Below are 17089 nucleotides of genomic sequence, written 5' to 3'. Positions count from 1 at the left end.
CCCCTATGCATCTGGATTAGTACTAGGTATGGACCATCCTTGGGAGAAATGAGAAAACAGTCACCAAAATCATCCCTGTGTTGTGCAAAATTCAGATGAAAAACTTTGGTTGAGAAAGGCTTGAGGATTCATTGATACACTCACAACTTGAAGTTCTATATTTTTTCTCGATAAGACATTTATAGAAAGCTCTGAAAATATTTAAGAGGCTTTAATAATTGGTTTAACATTTGTTATGAATTGGCCTTTCAAAACAATTTTAAATTAGTCCCATTTAAAGGTACTTTGATCGTTAATATTAATAAAGTATTTAAGAGTAAAAGGTATTGATGTATACAATTTTAAATGGTTTAGCAAAGGAAAAAAGTGTGTGTGTGTGTGTAGAAGAGAGATAAAGCAAATGAAACAAATTCAACAACTGCTAAATCTAGGTGATTCATACTTTGAAGTGTATATTTTAAAAGTTTAGTTGTTGGAAAGCTATTTGAGACTATAAAATCTGAAAACAAGAGGGCATAGATGGAAAAGAATATGCCTAGGACATTAATCAAGGCATATTTGAGTCCAACAGGAAGTAGTTAACAAAAATTAATTTGAAATATTTAAAATAACCCCTTTAAACATACTGTTTGTCATACTGGCTATGGCATCCAGATTTTCAGAACCAAAACACTATCCCTTTTGTGAGAATAGCACTAATGAATAATTTTTCACAATAGGAAGAAGGGAAAAGAAAAAGTAGAAAAGGAGGAGAGAAGAAAATCTGAGGTAGAGACGAACAGAACTCTGAGCTAAACTGAGACACACCAGATCTGAAGACACTGTCTCAGGTATACCAAGAAGCAGGAAGAAATGAGAAGTGATGACACAGGAGTCTAAATCACCTAGGCCAGTGGTTCTCAAACATGACTGAGCTTAAACTCAACTGGCAAGCTCATTAACCAGCATTTCTGGTTAGCCATAGGTCTGGAAGGGGACCTGAAAATTTATATTTCTAATAAGTTGACACCAATGCTGCTCCACATTTGAGAACCAGTTATAGAACTTAGACTAAAGGTAAACTTCATTTTTCAAAGTTTAACGTTGAAAAAAAACAAAGGCTCACAAGCTAGAAACCATGTGTTGATTTATAATCTCTAAAACAATGATTTAAACTTTTAGTATAAATAATTGCTGCTAGCAATAACACTGTGCCAGATCAGTGATCAGTGAAAATGCCAAAATTCTTTGATTACATACTCCAACAAACACACCCAAAAAAAAACAAACACAAACAAAATTTTATTACAATCCTCCAGTATATGCATATGTATTATATATAAACTATTTTACTAATACATTATGGACAGTAAAAAATACACAGAGATTAAAAATAAAAGATTACAAGCATTTAAAAAGTTTCATATATTTTTCATTTAAAATACAAATCAATAGTTTCATTGCTTTAAGAACTTTTTTTGATAAAAATATGCCATAAAGAAAGTAAAAAGATGACTTATAAATTTGAAGGTTACATTTGTGATATATGTAAGTGACAAAGTAGTAATATCTAGAAACATAAAGAATACTCATATTTTATATATTAGTTATACAGATCTTTTCAATCTAATAAACAATGAAAATAAATGAAATTATGTACATTGTTTTTAAAATACTGATTTAACTATTTTGTAATCCAGCAACTGAAACAGTTCCTAAGTTCTGCTTATTGTAGTACTCAATTGTAATGTCTCTGTAGTTGAGAAAGGATAATTGCAAAAGCTATTGTTCAACTTTGGCTAATAAATGGTCATTTTCCCTCGGGTCAATTAATTATTCTTGCAAACCAATCAAGATGTATTACACTTTAACATTTTTAAAAATTGATTTCAAAATCAAATGAAACTATTTGGAAGATTTCTTAACAGTTTAGAAAATATTGTTAGAGTTTTTTCACAAGATACGTACATCTTTGAAGACAAAAACCACGTCATAAAACATTTCCAAGCAGAAATTTGAATAATGTTCTGTATTTTGATCTCTGTCGTTTAATAAGCAGTTACTTTCTCACTCATTGTAAAAATATCACCTTTACTTTGAAGGGATGGAATAAGAGTGTTCCCTTGGTTGGCTGACTGCCTGATTTGCAATCTGCTAGGTGGCAAGTTACACAGTCACTTGTTTTACAAAAAGGATCAACAAATTTGACTTTTCATTTTAAAAAAGTTTCACCCATTTTTAAATTCAACAGCATTTTACAATCTTTGCTGAGAGATAACCAAAGAAGTTCTTGTGATTCAAATTATTTTCATGATCACTCATCACGTTACAGAGTACTATAAAGAGTCAATAAAAACTAGTCAGGTTTTTATAAAAATTGTACCATCCTGAAGCATTCTTCACACATATGACATCAACTTCTGTGTTACTATAGACTAAGGATGATGTACCAGAAAAATGCAAAGAATTTTACAAGTAACATCCATATACTCACCACCTAGACTCTGCAACTGCCATTTTATTACTATTATACTATTATAACAGGCTTCCCCTGGGGCTCAGCTGGTAAAGAACCTGCCTGCCAATGCAGGAGACACAGGTTTGATCCCTGGGTCAGGAAGATCTCCTGCAGAAAGAAATGGCAACCCACTCCAGTATTCTTGCCTGGGAAATCCCATGGACAGAGGAGCCTGGAGGGGTATAGTCTACTAATGGGGTCAAAAAGAGTTGGACACGACTGAGTGTGCATGCATATATACATATATTTATACTATTGTACAGTCTACTAATACACTTGACTTCCCTGGTGGCTCAGACAGTAAAGCATGTGTCTACCATGTGGGAGACCTGGGTTCAATCCCTGGGTCAGGAAGATTCCCTGGAGAAGGAAATGGCACCCCATTCCAGTACTCTTGCCTAGAAAATCCCATGGACAGCGGAGCCTGGTGTCCATGGGGTCGCAAAGAGTCAGACACGACTGAGCAACTTCACTTTCACTTTCACTAATACACTAGACTATCCATCAATCCATTCATTCGTCAGTCCATCTTAGATGTTTTTAAATGTATTTCAAAGTAAGTCAGAGACATAAATATACTTTCCCCTAAAAGTTTGATGTGTGTATCATTAACCTGAATTTAGTAAGTATGATTCTTTTTTCTTTTACGGTAAATTTTCCACACAATGAAATGCCCAGATCGTGAGTGTTTCATTTGATGAACTGTAGCAAATGTATATATATGTAAGCAATCCAAACCCCTATCAGGTCAGAACAAGAATATTACTGCCAGGAAATTCCCTCATAAACATTGTTTTATATTTAAGAAGTCATTTATTTTTGAGAACATATCTTCCTTGATATATCTTCACTTTTGTGGCTTAAAAATAATTTAGTTCATGTATCTCATTACTGAAACAGAATCTAGCTAAGAAGATAATCTGGGCCCTATTAGAAACTTCTGTACTTTAACTGTCTAGCATCTTTCCTCAATGAATAATTTGCTTTAATCCTTAATGCTTCACATCATTGGCAATGATTTCCAGCTGAAAGTATTTATTCCTAAAAGAATCCATGTAAGTTATTCCATGTTGCTTCCCCTGTCTTATGTCATCCATTTTAACAGAAGAACAGTTCAGTTCAGTTCAGTCGCTCAGTCGTGTCCGACTTTCTGCAACCCCATGAACTGCAGCATGCCAGCCCTCCCTGTCCATCACCAACTCCCAGAGTCCACCCAAAACCATGTCCATTGAAAGGTATCCCTAATGTTATTAAAAATGTATTGCATTTGGTCTTTTGTTATTAAGAAAACCCAAAAGAGGCTTTTAAATATCTAACATTAATTTTACTGAAATTTGTCTAGATACTGAATATGTGTCACATGACCTTAAACATGACTGAAAAACTTGTGAATGTTTGTCTTTCTGTGATGTATGTTTCTTAACAATGGCTTCCTACTATCACTATTTCAAGGAACAAAATACCAGAGAAAGTTTCATTATTAACAATAATGGAGATAATTCCATATCAAATTGTTTTCTAATTCCAAATTTTGGGGATGTCTTTACAAATGAGATTAGACTGTCACTGATTTTTACTTCATTAATCGTAGGAGAGTTCTCACCTCTGACTTTTACATACATGTGGTTCATTTCTACTCACATTATTAGTATTGCCTTCAATATATAGTTTTTTTGCAGGAATCTTTTTATGCCATTTGTCTGTTTTGCGAGATTTGATTTAGCTAAATCCATAAATTGACCTAACTAGACCCATGTAGGACTATAAGTAGTGAAGTGAAGTCATTCAGTCGTGTCCGACTCTGCGACCCCATGGACTGTAGTCCACCAGGCTCCTCCATCCATGGAATTTTCTAGGCAAGAGTATTGGAATGGGTTGCCATTTCCTTCTCCAGGGGATCTTCCCAACCCAGGGATCGAACCCAGGTCTCCCTCATTGCGGGCAGACGCTTTACTGTCTGAGCCACCAGGGAATCCCAACATGTAGGACTATAATCTACCCCAACATGTTGAAAATAAAGATATAAACAAGGTGTCTCTGTCAACCTTCTGTACCTTTTCCTCATGGATTATTACCTGACACGTGACAGTGTAAGATAGGGATCAAGTGAGGATGCCGTATGTTAAATGTCAATTAAGGTTTATTTTATGTTTTAGATGTAACACCAATAAAAATTCTAGTATTTTCTTCCCATAACCTAATGGGCCATGCTACATACTCTCCTTTGGAGACTGGCAGTTTTGAAGACCCCAAAACACTTTTCACTGACTTTTTTACCATCATCAAAAACAATATGGATCAAATTAACTGCCAGATATCAGAGCAAAGGAAATATTCATAAATAAACTTGAAAGTGGATCCTGAAGGTGAGAAATGATAGCTCTTCAGAGTGTTAACCAATGGAGGAATAAACGACTTCCTTCCAATATACACTATCTACCTATCCAGTTTCAGATATGTCCTAGAAATATACAAGGCTGTATATTGTCACCCTGCTTATTTAACTTATATGCAGAGTACATCATGAGAAACACTGGGCTGGAGGAAGCATAAGCTGGAATCAAGATTGCCAGGAGAAATATCAATAACCTCAGATATGCAGACGACACCACCCTAATGGCAGAAAGTGAAGAGAAACTCAAAAGCCTCTTGATGAAAGTGAAAGAGGAGAGTGAAAAAGTTGGCTTAAAGCTCAACATTCAGAAAACGAAGATCATGGCATCTGATCCCATCACTTCATGGGAAATAGATGGGGAAACAGTGTCAGACTTTATTTTGGGGGGCTCCAAAATCACTGCAGATGATGATTGAAGCCATGAAATTAAAAAACGCTTACTCCTTGCAAGAAAAGTTATGACCAACCTAGACAGCATATTAAAAAGCAAAGGTATCACTTTGTCAACAAAAGTCCGTCTAGTCAAGACTATGGTTTTTCCAGTGGTCATGTATGGATGTGAGAGTTGGACTATAAAGAAAGCTGAGTGCCAAAGAAACGACGCTTTTGAACTGTGGTGTTGGAGAAGACTCTTGAGAGTCCCTTGGACTGCAAGGAGATCCAACCAGTCCATCCTAGAGGAGGTCAGTCCTGGGTGTTCATTGGAAGGACTGATGTTGAAGCTGAAACTCCAATACTTTGGCCACCTGATGCGAAGAGCTGACTCATTTGAAAAGACCCTGATGCCGGGAAAGATTGAGGGCAGGAGGAGAAGGGGACAAAAGAGGATGAGATGGTTGGATGGCATCACTGACTCAATGGACATGGGTTTGGGTAGACTCTGGGAGTTGGTGACGGACAGGGAGGCCTGGTGTGCTGCGGTTCACGGGATCGCAAAGAGTCAGACACGACCAAACTACTGAACTAAACTGAAAGATTTAATTAGATCTTTAGATATGTTCTGAGATTTAATGAGCTTAAACCTATGAAATACTTTTAATATTTAGTGGAAAGGTGAAGCAAGCCCTCAACTTAAAAACATTTTTTAAGATGTTATATGTGAAAATATTTAGTAAAGTATAAAATACCATGAAAATGTAAGGTAATATCTTATCATTTCATCTTCAAAGAAAACATGTTTTTAAAAATTCTGAAGTTAAACAAGCGCAACTGGCATTTTACCTGCTTCATTATTTTTATGTACTGATTCAGTACAGTCTTGAGAAAAGTAGAACATCACGTGGATAACATAAGATTTTGGGGTTCATCTGGTTTTGTGTGTTTGCTTTACTTCGCTTTCAAATTTGAATATTAACATTTTCTTTAAGTAAACTATAATAAATAATTGCTAATTCTTTAGCAATTTCAGATCCTTTTCATATATTTTTCCTCTCTTTCTAGCCTCAAAAAATATGCTGTTTGCAATTTTTAAAGGTTGGCTAGAGTTAAATTTCATTATTTTTTCAAGTTTACTTAGTGGGTTAAAACATTTCAACATTAATAATTTTTAGCTTCAGATAGTTTAGCTCTGACTTCTAGCAGCCAAACCACAAAATTTCAAATTGTGTTCAGTTCCCAGGTTCAGCTCCAATGGTGGTCAGAAACAGCAGACATGCCAAACCAGAATAGTCTAAGTGATTGCTTCTTGGAAACTCCGAGTGAATACAGCATTTACACACAGAAGATACTGGTAAAATACGATTAGCTTCGTATAGTTAGAGCCTGAGTTTCAACAATCCTGCCTGAGAAATGTAAAAGAACAGAAAGGAAACATCGAGTAGTAAAGATCACTAGAATATCAACAAAGAAGCAAATACTAGCAATTGCTTTAAAGGGGAAAGAATTATTACCAAGAAAGTCTAATTGTGCATGCGTGTGTGTGCTCAGTTGTGTCTGACTCTTTGCGACGCCATGGACTGGAGCCCACCAGCCTCCTCTGTCCATGGGATTCTTCAGGCTAGTATACCGGGGTGGGTTGCCATTTTCCTCCTCCAGGGGATCTTCCGTCCCAGAAATCGAACCTAAGACTCCTGTGTCTGCTGCATTGGCAGGCAGATTCTTACCACTGAGCCACCCAAGAAGCCCAGTTTAACTGTACTGAAGTGAAAATGAAGCCTAGTCACTTTAGTCTCAAAAGAGAACAAGCAGTAGAGATGAATGTGAAACCCAGACCTAGTAGGACCCAAAATCTTGAATGTGGGGGAGAGTTCCTCCACATTCAAGATGAGGTCAAGAGGATGGGTCAATCCACCAAGCCAATATTTTGCAGAGAAAATTTAAGGACTGCCTGGTTCTGATCTGAGAAATGAGCATGTGGAAACGTTACATCATCTTTTTAATGGCCTCCTTCCCCAGCATCCAACTACCTGTCTCCATATGCTCTACAATTAGGCAGAAATACAATTAGGTTTTCAAACCTAAAGAATTCTTTTTTAAAATCACTCTTTGAATCCCAAAGTAAACAAAAAGCAAACAATCTCAGAACAGTCAGGCAGCTGTTTGCCTTGTGAAAGAAACTTTCATCTTTAAAGTTATTTTATATCAACAAGTGGAAGCTTTTATACTTTAAATTCTCTCCACAACTCTCTCTTACTCCATACTGACAATTGCTGTTTTTAAAGTAAATGGAAAGGTAAGGGGAAAAAAGAAGGCAGGGTAAAAGAGTAGAAAAAGAAAACAAGAGGACATGAAAATGACAAGTACCCCAAGATTCACATTAAAAAAAAAAGTGTCAAAACATTACCATGTGTAAAATAGATAGCCAATGGGAATTTGCTGTATGACTCAGGGAACTCAAATAGGAGCTCTGAATCAACCTTGAGGGGTGGGATGGGAGGGAGATGGGAGGAAGGTTCAAGAGGGAGGGGACATATGTATACCTATGGCTGATTCATGTTGATGTTGACAGAAAACAACAAAATTCTGTAAAGCAATTATCCTTCATAAATTTTAAAAATAAAACTTAAAAAAAAATTTAACAATCATATAATATGTGCCATATAAAAGACTTTATGAAACCTTTATGGAGAAAGATACTTATTTCTAAATCAGGAAATGAGTGACGAATTAGGAACAATGATTCAATCAACCACATATGCTAAACTCCTGTCTTAGAACAGAGGCCTGGTTATCTTGCCTTTCAAAACACAGGGCAGGATAAACAAATCTTGTCAGCAGATGATGTTCCAGGAATGCAGATTAGAAATCTCTCCCTAGTTTTCCTACTGCTGCTGCTGCACATGGAACAGACCAGAACCTGACTGCAGCTTGAAAAAGAGATGAGACCCACCCTGACCGACCTACAGACCCCTGAGCAAGAAAAATGACTGTCTGCTGCTGTTGTAAGCAGAGTAAGCAGCCAAAATTGACTGATAAAGTATGTATGTCTTATATTTCATTGTTTATGCATTTCTATACATGCCAAGACCTTTGTGGACACTTGAATTTACAAGCCTTGACTTATTGTCTCCTGTAATCTTAGACAGCCCACCCAGTCAACGAGAAACAAGCAGAACTGTTCTAAGGAAAGATAAGGAAGCCAAAAGAGGAGTCTGGCATTCTGCCTCTACCTTTTAGGGACAGAAGAGTGGTCACCTCCAAAGCAAAACTGCCCCCTTCGAGGAGGACACCTGGTCTTCTTAAATCATGAACAAAGCATAGAAACGACTCAGGAAACACAAATAATGTAGACATGTGCCACATTGTTTCTCATTATTTAGAGCAAGGATCTGGGTATAATCATTTTTCTTAAATGTTATAAAGATTTGGCGGTGCTTCACAGGTTTACCCGTCCAGAGGTACTCTCCAACCAACATATGCAGATGCCATACCTCTTTTCATCGACGTGAGTTTGGACCAGTTTTCTATTCCTATAATCTCTGGATTACAATATGAAAATACCTTTTTTTAATGATCCCTTTAAATACAACCTTTAATTTTACCTAATTATATCAGCATCTTTATCATGCATTCTCAGCAAGGGTGACAGTGACCTCAAGGGCAAAACTTGGTTTTGATCATGGAAGAAAGATGTTACTCTCTTTTCCTTATAAAGCACAGATCTACATACAGTACATAAACAGATATATAGTATATCTACATGAAACAGGAGGGAAGGGGGCAGGGCACAACCTTTTAAAGAATGACAGAACATGACAAAGACTGGTTAGAACTAACTAGGTCCAAGAAGGTAGATGAGCCAACTTCCAGCAGACCTTGAGTCTCATTATGTGCTCATGGTAATATCAGTTAAGTTGCTCAGTCGTGTCCCACTCTTTGCAACCACAGACTGCAGCACAGCAGACTTCCCTGTCTATAACCAACTCTTGGAGCTTGCTCAAGCTCATGTCCACAGAGTCGGCAATGCCATCCAACCATCTCATCCTCTGTCATCCCCTTCTCCTCCTGGTAAAAGAACATGCTAAACGACACACCCACCAGCACCATAACAGTTCTGAGGCCAACCACAGAAGGTCAAAAAGTGGGTGGTGGCCCAATACCTGGAAACCCCCACCCCTTCCACAAAATAATTGGAATAATCCCTGACTCATTAGCCTATGAAATTATTCAGCCCATAAAAACTACCCACATCATGTTTTGAGGCTCTCTTGCTCTCTCTTTCTGAGATGGTCCACACACTGTCTGTGGAGTGTGTTTCTCTCTAAATAAAGCCACTTCTTAACCTATCATTTTGTCTCTAAATTCTTTCATGACAAAGCAAGAACCTTAAATTCACCAGCAACAATTAAAATCTCGAGTGGGGGTGGAAATGTTATTGGGGGGAAAAATGACTAAAAAGCTCCTTAAGGGGTGGTAATGAACAAAGATTGAGAAACACTGATCTGATCTATATTACCTCATATGAGAAGGCTACCATTACACGGTCTGATCTCCACATAACATAAATATTTAAAGTTTAAACTTCAAACATATCTTCCCTACCAATACTGTCATAATAGATGTAGAATTATCTGCTTATATATTCCATAAGTAAGGGATTTGATGTTCTCTGGGAATGAGACAAAGCCCTGTAGCTCACTTCCATTAGTGATTCAGCACAGTTGGTTTCCCTTTGATTTCTCCTCTGCTGCTTCTGCCTTTGGCATGAGTAGCACTTCTCTAATTCCACTTTTAATCTTGGTACTGTAGCTGAACATACACAGATTCAGGGCAGTTCACATAAATCAAAACTGATGATAAATAAATTAGGTTGTTTTGAAGTCAGAGTCAGGAAAGAGCAGCTATAAAAGTGACAGCAGAATGTTTCCAGATTTATTCTTCCTCCCTCAAGTCATCCTTAGGCCTGGTCGAAGTTTATTCAACTAGATGCCTTACATCTTATCTTCACCAGATCTAACTTCTACCTGATATCTGGGATGCTAGGTTTGAACTTTTCACCAGAAACAAAGATCCAGCAACACAACTAGTTAGACATCTCCTCTGAGATCTACATGAGCTCTCTATTGCTATATAACAATTAACCACAAACTAGCAGCTTTAAAACAATCCTGTTTATTATCTCACAGTTCTATAGGTCAGGGAGCTGCTTTAAAGGCATCTTCATCTTCCCCACCTCCAGGCAAGTTTTCAGATGACGGCAGCCTCAGCCAACTTCTTGATTGTAATCTCCTAAGACACCAGAACTGAAAACAGCCAGCTAAGCTTCTCCTGAATTCCTGACTCAGAAACTGTGTGAGATAATAAACATTTATTGATGTGTTTAGCCACTAAGTTTTGGAATGGTTCGTTAAACAGCAGTTTAACACAGTTCTATACATCTGTAGATATAGAATCAGAGAGGAACGACTTTAAAACTTATGAGAAAAAAAACTCCTAAAATAATCGCTGATGTTTATTAATAAAGAAATCAATTAGGTAGAAAAATCATATTTCTTAAATGTACTATTTTGATAATTTGAAGAAACCAAATGGCATACAAATGAAAATAAATACCGTACTACAGAAGAGCAGTAACATTAAAAGTTACTGAAGTTTGGCTTATTCCAAGACCAAAGAGTCTGAGAGTGAAGGAGAGGCAGCAGGAACCAAAACATTAGAGTAAATAAGTGCTTAAAAATAAATAAATGAAAACAAATTCATTCATTCAGTTAATATTTACTATGTACCTTCTACATATGCTAATTGGAGAGGGAAATGGCAACTCACTCCAGTATTCTTGCCTGGGAAATCTCATAGACAGAGGAGCCTGGCAGGCTACAATCGATGGGGTTGCAAGATTCGGACATTACTGAACAACTAAACCACCACCACCACATGTGTTAATATTGTAGATGTAAAAATAAGAAGAAAAAGACAATTCCTGCCCACTTGGAATTTATTCTCCAATGAGGAAGACATACAGTAACTAATCACACAAACAATAAAACTGTAACAGTGAGAAGTACTTACATAGAAGAACCATAGAACATGTCAGTTCTCAAGGAATATACAACAATTCTGTTGATTTAAACATAATCAAATAGGCTCAAAATATTCAAAATAACAGAACTACAAGTAAATTCGCTAACGATATAATGGACTATTTTAACAACCTTCTCTGGATTAGTATTAGGTCGGGTTGAAGAAAAAAATCAGCAAAGATAAAGAAGAGTTGCACAACCCAAATTCCAAGTTTAACTTAATTGTCATAAGCAGAACACTAAATCATTAGAGAATAATCATTCTTCTCATGCACACTTAGGACACTTACACAAGTTAATCACATTAATCCTTAAAACAAGAAAAATTCCAAGAATCAGTATCACACAAAATTCTTTGACTAAAATGCAAATAAGCTAGCAATCTAATTAAAATGTGAAAGAAAATTTAATTAAATAATTTAGATTTTCAAAAATTCCAAAAAGAATCATGAGTGAAAGAAGTAATTATAATGAAAATTTTTAAACACTATGAGAACTAAATAAAAATGAAAATACTTCATCACACACACACAAAAAGAATGCAACAGCTCAGAGTAAAAAGAAGAAAAACTGAAAATTATGAATTAAATGTGTAATTTAATAAGTTGGAGGGAGGGGGAGAAGAATCCCAGAAAAATACAATTAGATAGAGGGAGATAAGAAAAAAACAGAAATCACTTAAGTAGAAGACAGAGAAAAGATAGAAAACCAACAAAGAACCAAAAGTAAAAGCACAGTTCTTTGAAAAGACTATAAAATACTCAAACATCTGACCAGGTCTTTTTAAAAGGAAGGGAAAGAGAAGACAAAGAAGTAACAGTAGAAATGAAAACAGGGCGAGGGGGTAGAAACACATTCAAACAAGATTTAAAGATGAGAATACAATGAAAAACTTTATGACAATAAATTTTAAAACTTAAAATGGGCAAATCTCTAAAAATATCATTCAGTAAAACTACTTAAAAAGAAATAAAAAACCTGAATAGTCCTTTAATCATTAAAGGAATTTATTTCATTGTTTTAATTTTCCCACAGGGAAAATACTAAGATCAGACACTTTTCCAGGAAACTTATATCAAATTTTCAAGAAACAATGTACAAACTATTATAGTACATAAAAAAGAGAAGATATTCCACAAATCATTCTAATAGCTCAAAATAGATCACAGAAAAAAAAAACTCAAAACAGACCACAGACTGTATGCAAAACCTAAATATAAAACTCTAGAAAAAGATATAGCAAAAATCTTTGTGTGCCTGGCCAGACAAAAAAAATTTACAGAGTTGACACCAAGTATAAAGGAAAAAACCAACAGACTAGACTACAAAATTTAAAACTTCACAAGCTGCCATTAAGAAAATAAGGAGAGAAGCCATAGATTGGACTGCAAATTATGTATCTGATAAAAGACTTGTATCTAGAGTATACAAAGAACTCACAACTGAGTAACAAGAAAACAACCAATTTAAAAACAGGCAAAAGATTGGAACAGATATTTCATTTCTAAAAAACATACAAATGGTTATAAGTGCATGAACAGGAGTTCAATGTCATCAGTCACTGGGAAAAGACAAATTAAAACCACAATGAATACTACTAACATTCACTAGAATAGTTAAAATGATAAACAATACTAAGTGTTGGTGAGGATATGGAGAAATAAACTATCATGCACTGCAGGTGAGAATGTAAAATGGCACAGCCACTCCAGAAAGCAAATTTGGCAGTTGCTTAAAAAACTAAACATACACCTAGCATATGATCTAGCCATTCCACTCCAAGGAATCTAACCAAGAGAAATAAAATCCGACATCCACACAAAGACACGTCATATTCCCGATAGAAAAAACTATAAACAATCCAAGTGAACATCAACTAACAGTTGGATAAACAAAATGTGTTATAACCATACCATGGAATAACATTAATGTTGCTGTTCAGTCGCCCAGTTGTGTCCGACTCTTTGCAACCCCATGGACTATAGCACACCAGGCCTCTCTGTCTCTCACCATCTCCCAAAGTTTGCCCAAGTTCATGTTCATTGTATCCATGATGCCACCTAGCCATCTCATCCTCTGAAACCCTCTTCTCCGGCCCTCCATCTTTCCCAGCATCAGGGACTTTCCCAGTGAGTCAGCTGTTCATATCACATGACCAAAATACTAGAGTTTCAGCTTCAGAATCAGTTCTTCCAACGAGTATTCAGGGTTGATTTCCCTTAAGATTGACTGGTTTGATTTCCTTGCTGTCCAAGGGACTCTCAGGAGTCTTCTCCAGCACCACAGTTCAAAGGCAACAATTTTTCAGTGCTCTGCCTTCTTTACAGTCCAGCTCTCATAACCGTACATGACCATTGGGAAGACCACAGCCTTGACTATATGGACCTTTGTCAGCAGAGTAATGTCTCTCTTCTCAATACACTGTCTAGGTTTGTCATAGCTTTCCTGCCAAGAAGCAAACGTCTTCTTATTTCATGGCTACAGTCACCAGAGTGATTTTAGAGCCCAAGATCAGCAAATTTGTCACTGTTGCTACCTTTCCCCCCTCTATTTGCCATGAAATAATGAGGTCAGATGCCATGATCTTAGTTTTTTTTAGTATTTAGTTTTAAGCTGACTTTTTCACTCTCCTACTTCACCCTCATCAAGAGGCTCTTTAGTTTCTCTTTGCTTTCTGCCATTAGGGTGGTATCATCTGCATATCTGAGGTTGTTGATATTTCTCCCGCTTCTCTTGGTTCCAGCTTGTAACTCATCCAGCCTGGCATTTCTCATGATGTGCTCACCGTATAGATTAAACAAACAGGGTGACAGCAGACAGCCCTGTCATACTCCTTTCTCAATCTTGAACCAATCAGTTGTTCCATACAGGGTTCTAACTGTTGCTTCTTGACCTGCATACAGGTTTCTCAGGAAACCGGTAAGATGGTCTGGTAATCCCATCTCTTTAAGAGCTTTCAACAATTTATTATGATCCACACAGACAAAGGCTTTGGTGTAGTCAATGAAACAGAGGTAGATGTTTTTCTGGAATTTCCTAGCTTTCTCTATAATCCAGTGAATGTTAGCAATTTGATCTCTGGTTCCTCTTACTTTCTAAACCCAGCTTGGACATCTGGAAGTTCTTGATTCGCATAATGCTGAAGCCCAGCATGCAAGATTTTAAGCATGACCTTACTAGCATGGGAGATGAGTACAACTGTCCGACGGTTAGCACATTCTTTAGCACTACCCTTCTTGAGAACTGGGATGAAGATTGACCTTTTCCAGTCCTGTGGCTGGAGTGATATTAATATTACTCAACAATTAAAAGGAACAACCTTCTGATACATGTTGCTACTGCTGCTAAGTCACTTCAGTCGTGTCCGACTCTGTGCGACCCCATAGACAGCAGCCCACCAGGCTTCCCCGTCCCTGGGATTCTCCAGGCAAGAACACTGGAGTGGGTTGCCATTTCCTTCTCCAATGCATTAAAGTGAAAAGTGAAAGTGAAGTCGCTCAGTTGTGTCCAACTCTAGCGACCCCATGGACTGCAGCCCACCAGGCTCCTCCGTCCATGGGATTTTCCAGGCAAAAGTACTGGAGTGGGGTGCCACTGCCTTCTCCGTAGCCTGCCAATGCCAAGAGGCACCCAATGTCTCCTTCGGGAACCAACCAGAAATGGGCAAAGCGTGTTACAACATGAATGAACCTTAAAAACATCATGCTATGTGAAAAAAAACAAACACAAAAGACTATATATTATACAATTCCATTTAAATGAAATGTTTAGAAAAGGCAAATTTATAGAGACACCAAGTAGATCAGTGGATGCCTAGGGCTGAGAATGGGAGTGGGGATTAACTATAAATGGGCACGAGGGAATGTTTTAGGATAATGAAAATGTTCTAAAAGTGGATTGTGGTGATGACTTACTATAAATCCCCTAATACAATGGAATTATACAGTTACAAACATTGACTTTCATAGTATTTAAGTTGTACATTAATAAAATTACTTTTTAAATAGCCAAATGACTTATTAAAAAAAAAAAAAAAGAAATTGAAGCTCATTAGTAATCAGGAAAATGAAAACAAAGACAGGCAGAAATTAAGAAGTCAGATAATACCAAGGCAAGATATGGAGCAAGAAGTATTCATGCACATCACTGGTGGGAAATTAAACAGGCACAACCACTCTGGAAAATAATTTGTCCTGATTCTACAGAGTTACCTATGTACATACTCTATAACTAGCCATTACTCCAAGGCAAATACCCTCAACAGGGACCAGACAGTAAATATATTAGGTGTTTCAGACCGTGAGATCTCCGTCACAAGTACCTCGACTCTGTCTTGTATCTCAAACAAAGCCACAGACGAAATGTAAACAAATGAACATAGCTGTGTGACAATAAAACTTTATTTACAAAAAATAGGCAGCTAGCCAGATTTGACCACTAGGAAGTAGTTTGCCAATCCCTGCTATAGAGAAATATTTGTACGTGTGACCCAGGAGACATGTACAACACTTTTCATAGGACTTATGTATACTAGCAGGAAACTGGAAACAAGCCAAATGTTCATTCACAGAAAAAAGGATCAGAAAAAAAAAAAAGGCCAGGAGTATGATATAGCAATGAAAGTGAATTATATTCCGGCTACTTGCAACAACATGGATAAATCTTACAAAATAATATTAAGTGGAAAAAGCAATTCATAGAAGAGATATGCTATGATTTAATCATCAATATATGATGTAACAGAGCTCAAAAAGCAAAACTAAATAAAATGCTAAATTTCCTATGTACATGGGTGATTAAAAAAAAAACTACAGGTATAAGTAAACACTGGGGAAAAAAGCATAGGAATGGTAGAATCACTGGGCTGTACACATGACACTAATATTGATATATCGTTAAGTCAATTCCCAATGATATTCAACTATATCGTAACTAATTCAACTATATTGTAAATAATTGAAGTATTCAACTATACTTCAATTTTAAAAAACTACAAGAATGGCAGAAATTCAGGATGGAAGTTACCTCCCAACAGAAAGCCAAAGATAGGATCAGGGAGGAGCCCACAGTTAATTTCAATGATTTTGGTATTCTGGGGTTTATATTGGGGTCACAGGCTCATAAATGTTTATAATTTATACATGCAGGCAGTATTTAATCTTGTATACAGAAGATATATGTTAAATTTTATTTTTAATAAAAGGTAAACAATCTCTGTAATCAGCTGAAAAGTCCCAAAAAAGACTGCAGAGGCTACCTGTGGATGGAACAGAAAGTAAAGAACTTGCCACTAATAAGCTATCAGGGTATTTATATTCCATGCCATCCTATCAGATCACGAAAACACAACTCAGGGCTTGTAACTACCTCTTGAATTCGAAAAGAATTGATAAAAGCTACAAGAAAAGGTTGAGAAAGGTCCGTCTAGTCAAAGCTATGGTTTTTCCAGTAGTCACGTACAGATGTGAGAGGTGGACTATAAAGAAAGCTGAGCACCGAAGAATAGATGCTTTTGAACTGTGGTGCTGGAGAAGACTCTTGAAAGTCCCTTGGACTGCAAGGAGATCAAACCAGTCAATCCTAAAAGAAATCAGTCTTGAGTATTCATTGGAAGGACTGATGTTGAAGCTGAAACTCCAATACTTTGGCCACCTGATGGTGAAGAATTGACTCACTGGAAAAGACCCTGATGCTGGGAAAGGTTGAAGGCAGGAAGAGAAGGGGATGACAGAGGATGAG

At 36.8% G+C, this 17089-nt stretch overlaps 1 protein-coding gene across 7 annotated transcripts in view; it reads right to left on the bottom strand.

Annotated features, from left to right (window-relative positions):
- The window catches only part of RAD51B (RAD51 paralog B), a 619901-nt gene that overhangs the window by 590325 nt on the left and 12487 nt on the right, over positions 1–17089 (bottom strand). The gene's annotated exons all lie outside the window — the stretch shown is intronic.

Source organism: Bos indicus, chromosome 10 (assembly GCF_029378745.1).
Source record: "Bos indicus isolate NIAB-ARS_2022 breed Sahiwal x Tharparkar chromosome 10, NIAB-ARS_B.indTharparkar_mat_pri_1.0, whole genome shotgun sequence".
Lineage (NCBI taxonomy): Eukaryota > Metazoa > Chordata > Mammalia > Artiodactyla > Bovidae > Bos > Bos indicus.
This window is presented reverse-complemented; position numbering and strand designations above follow the sequence as displayed.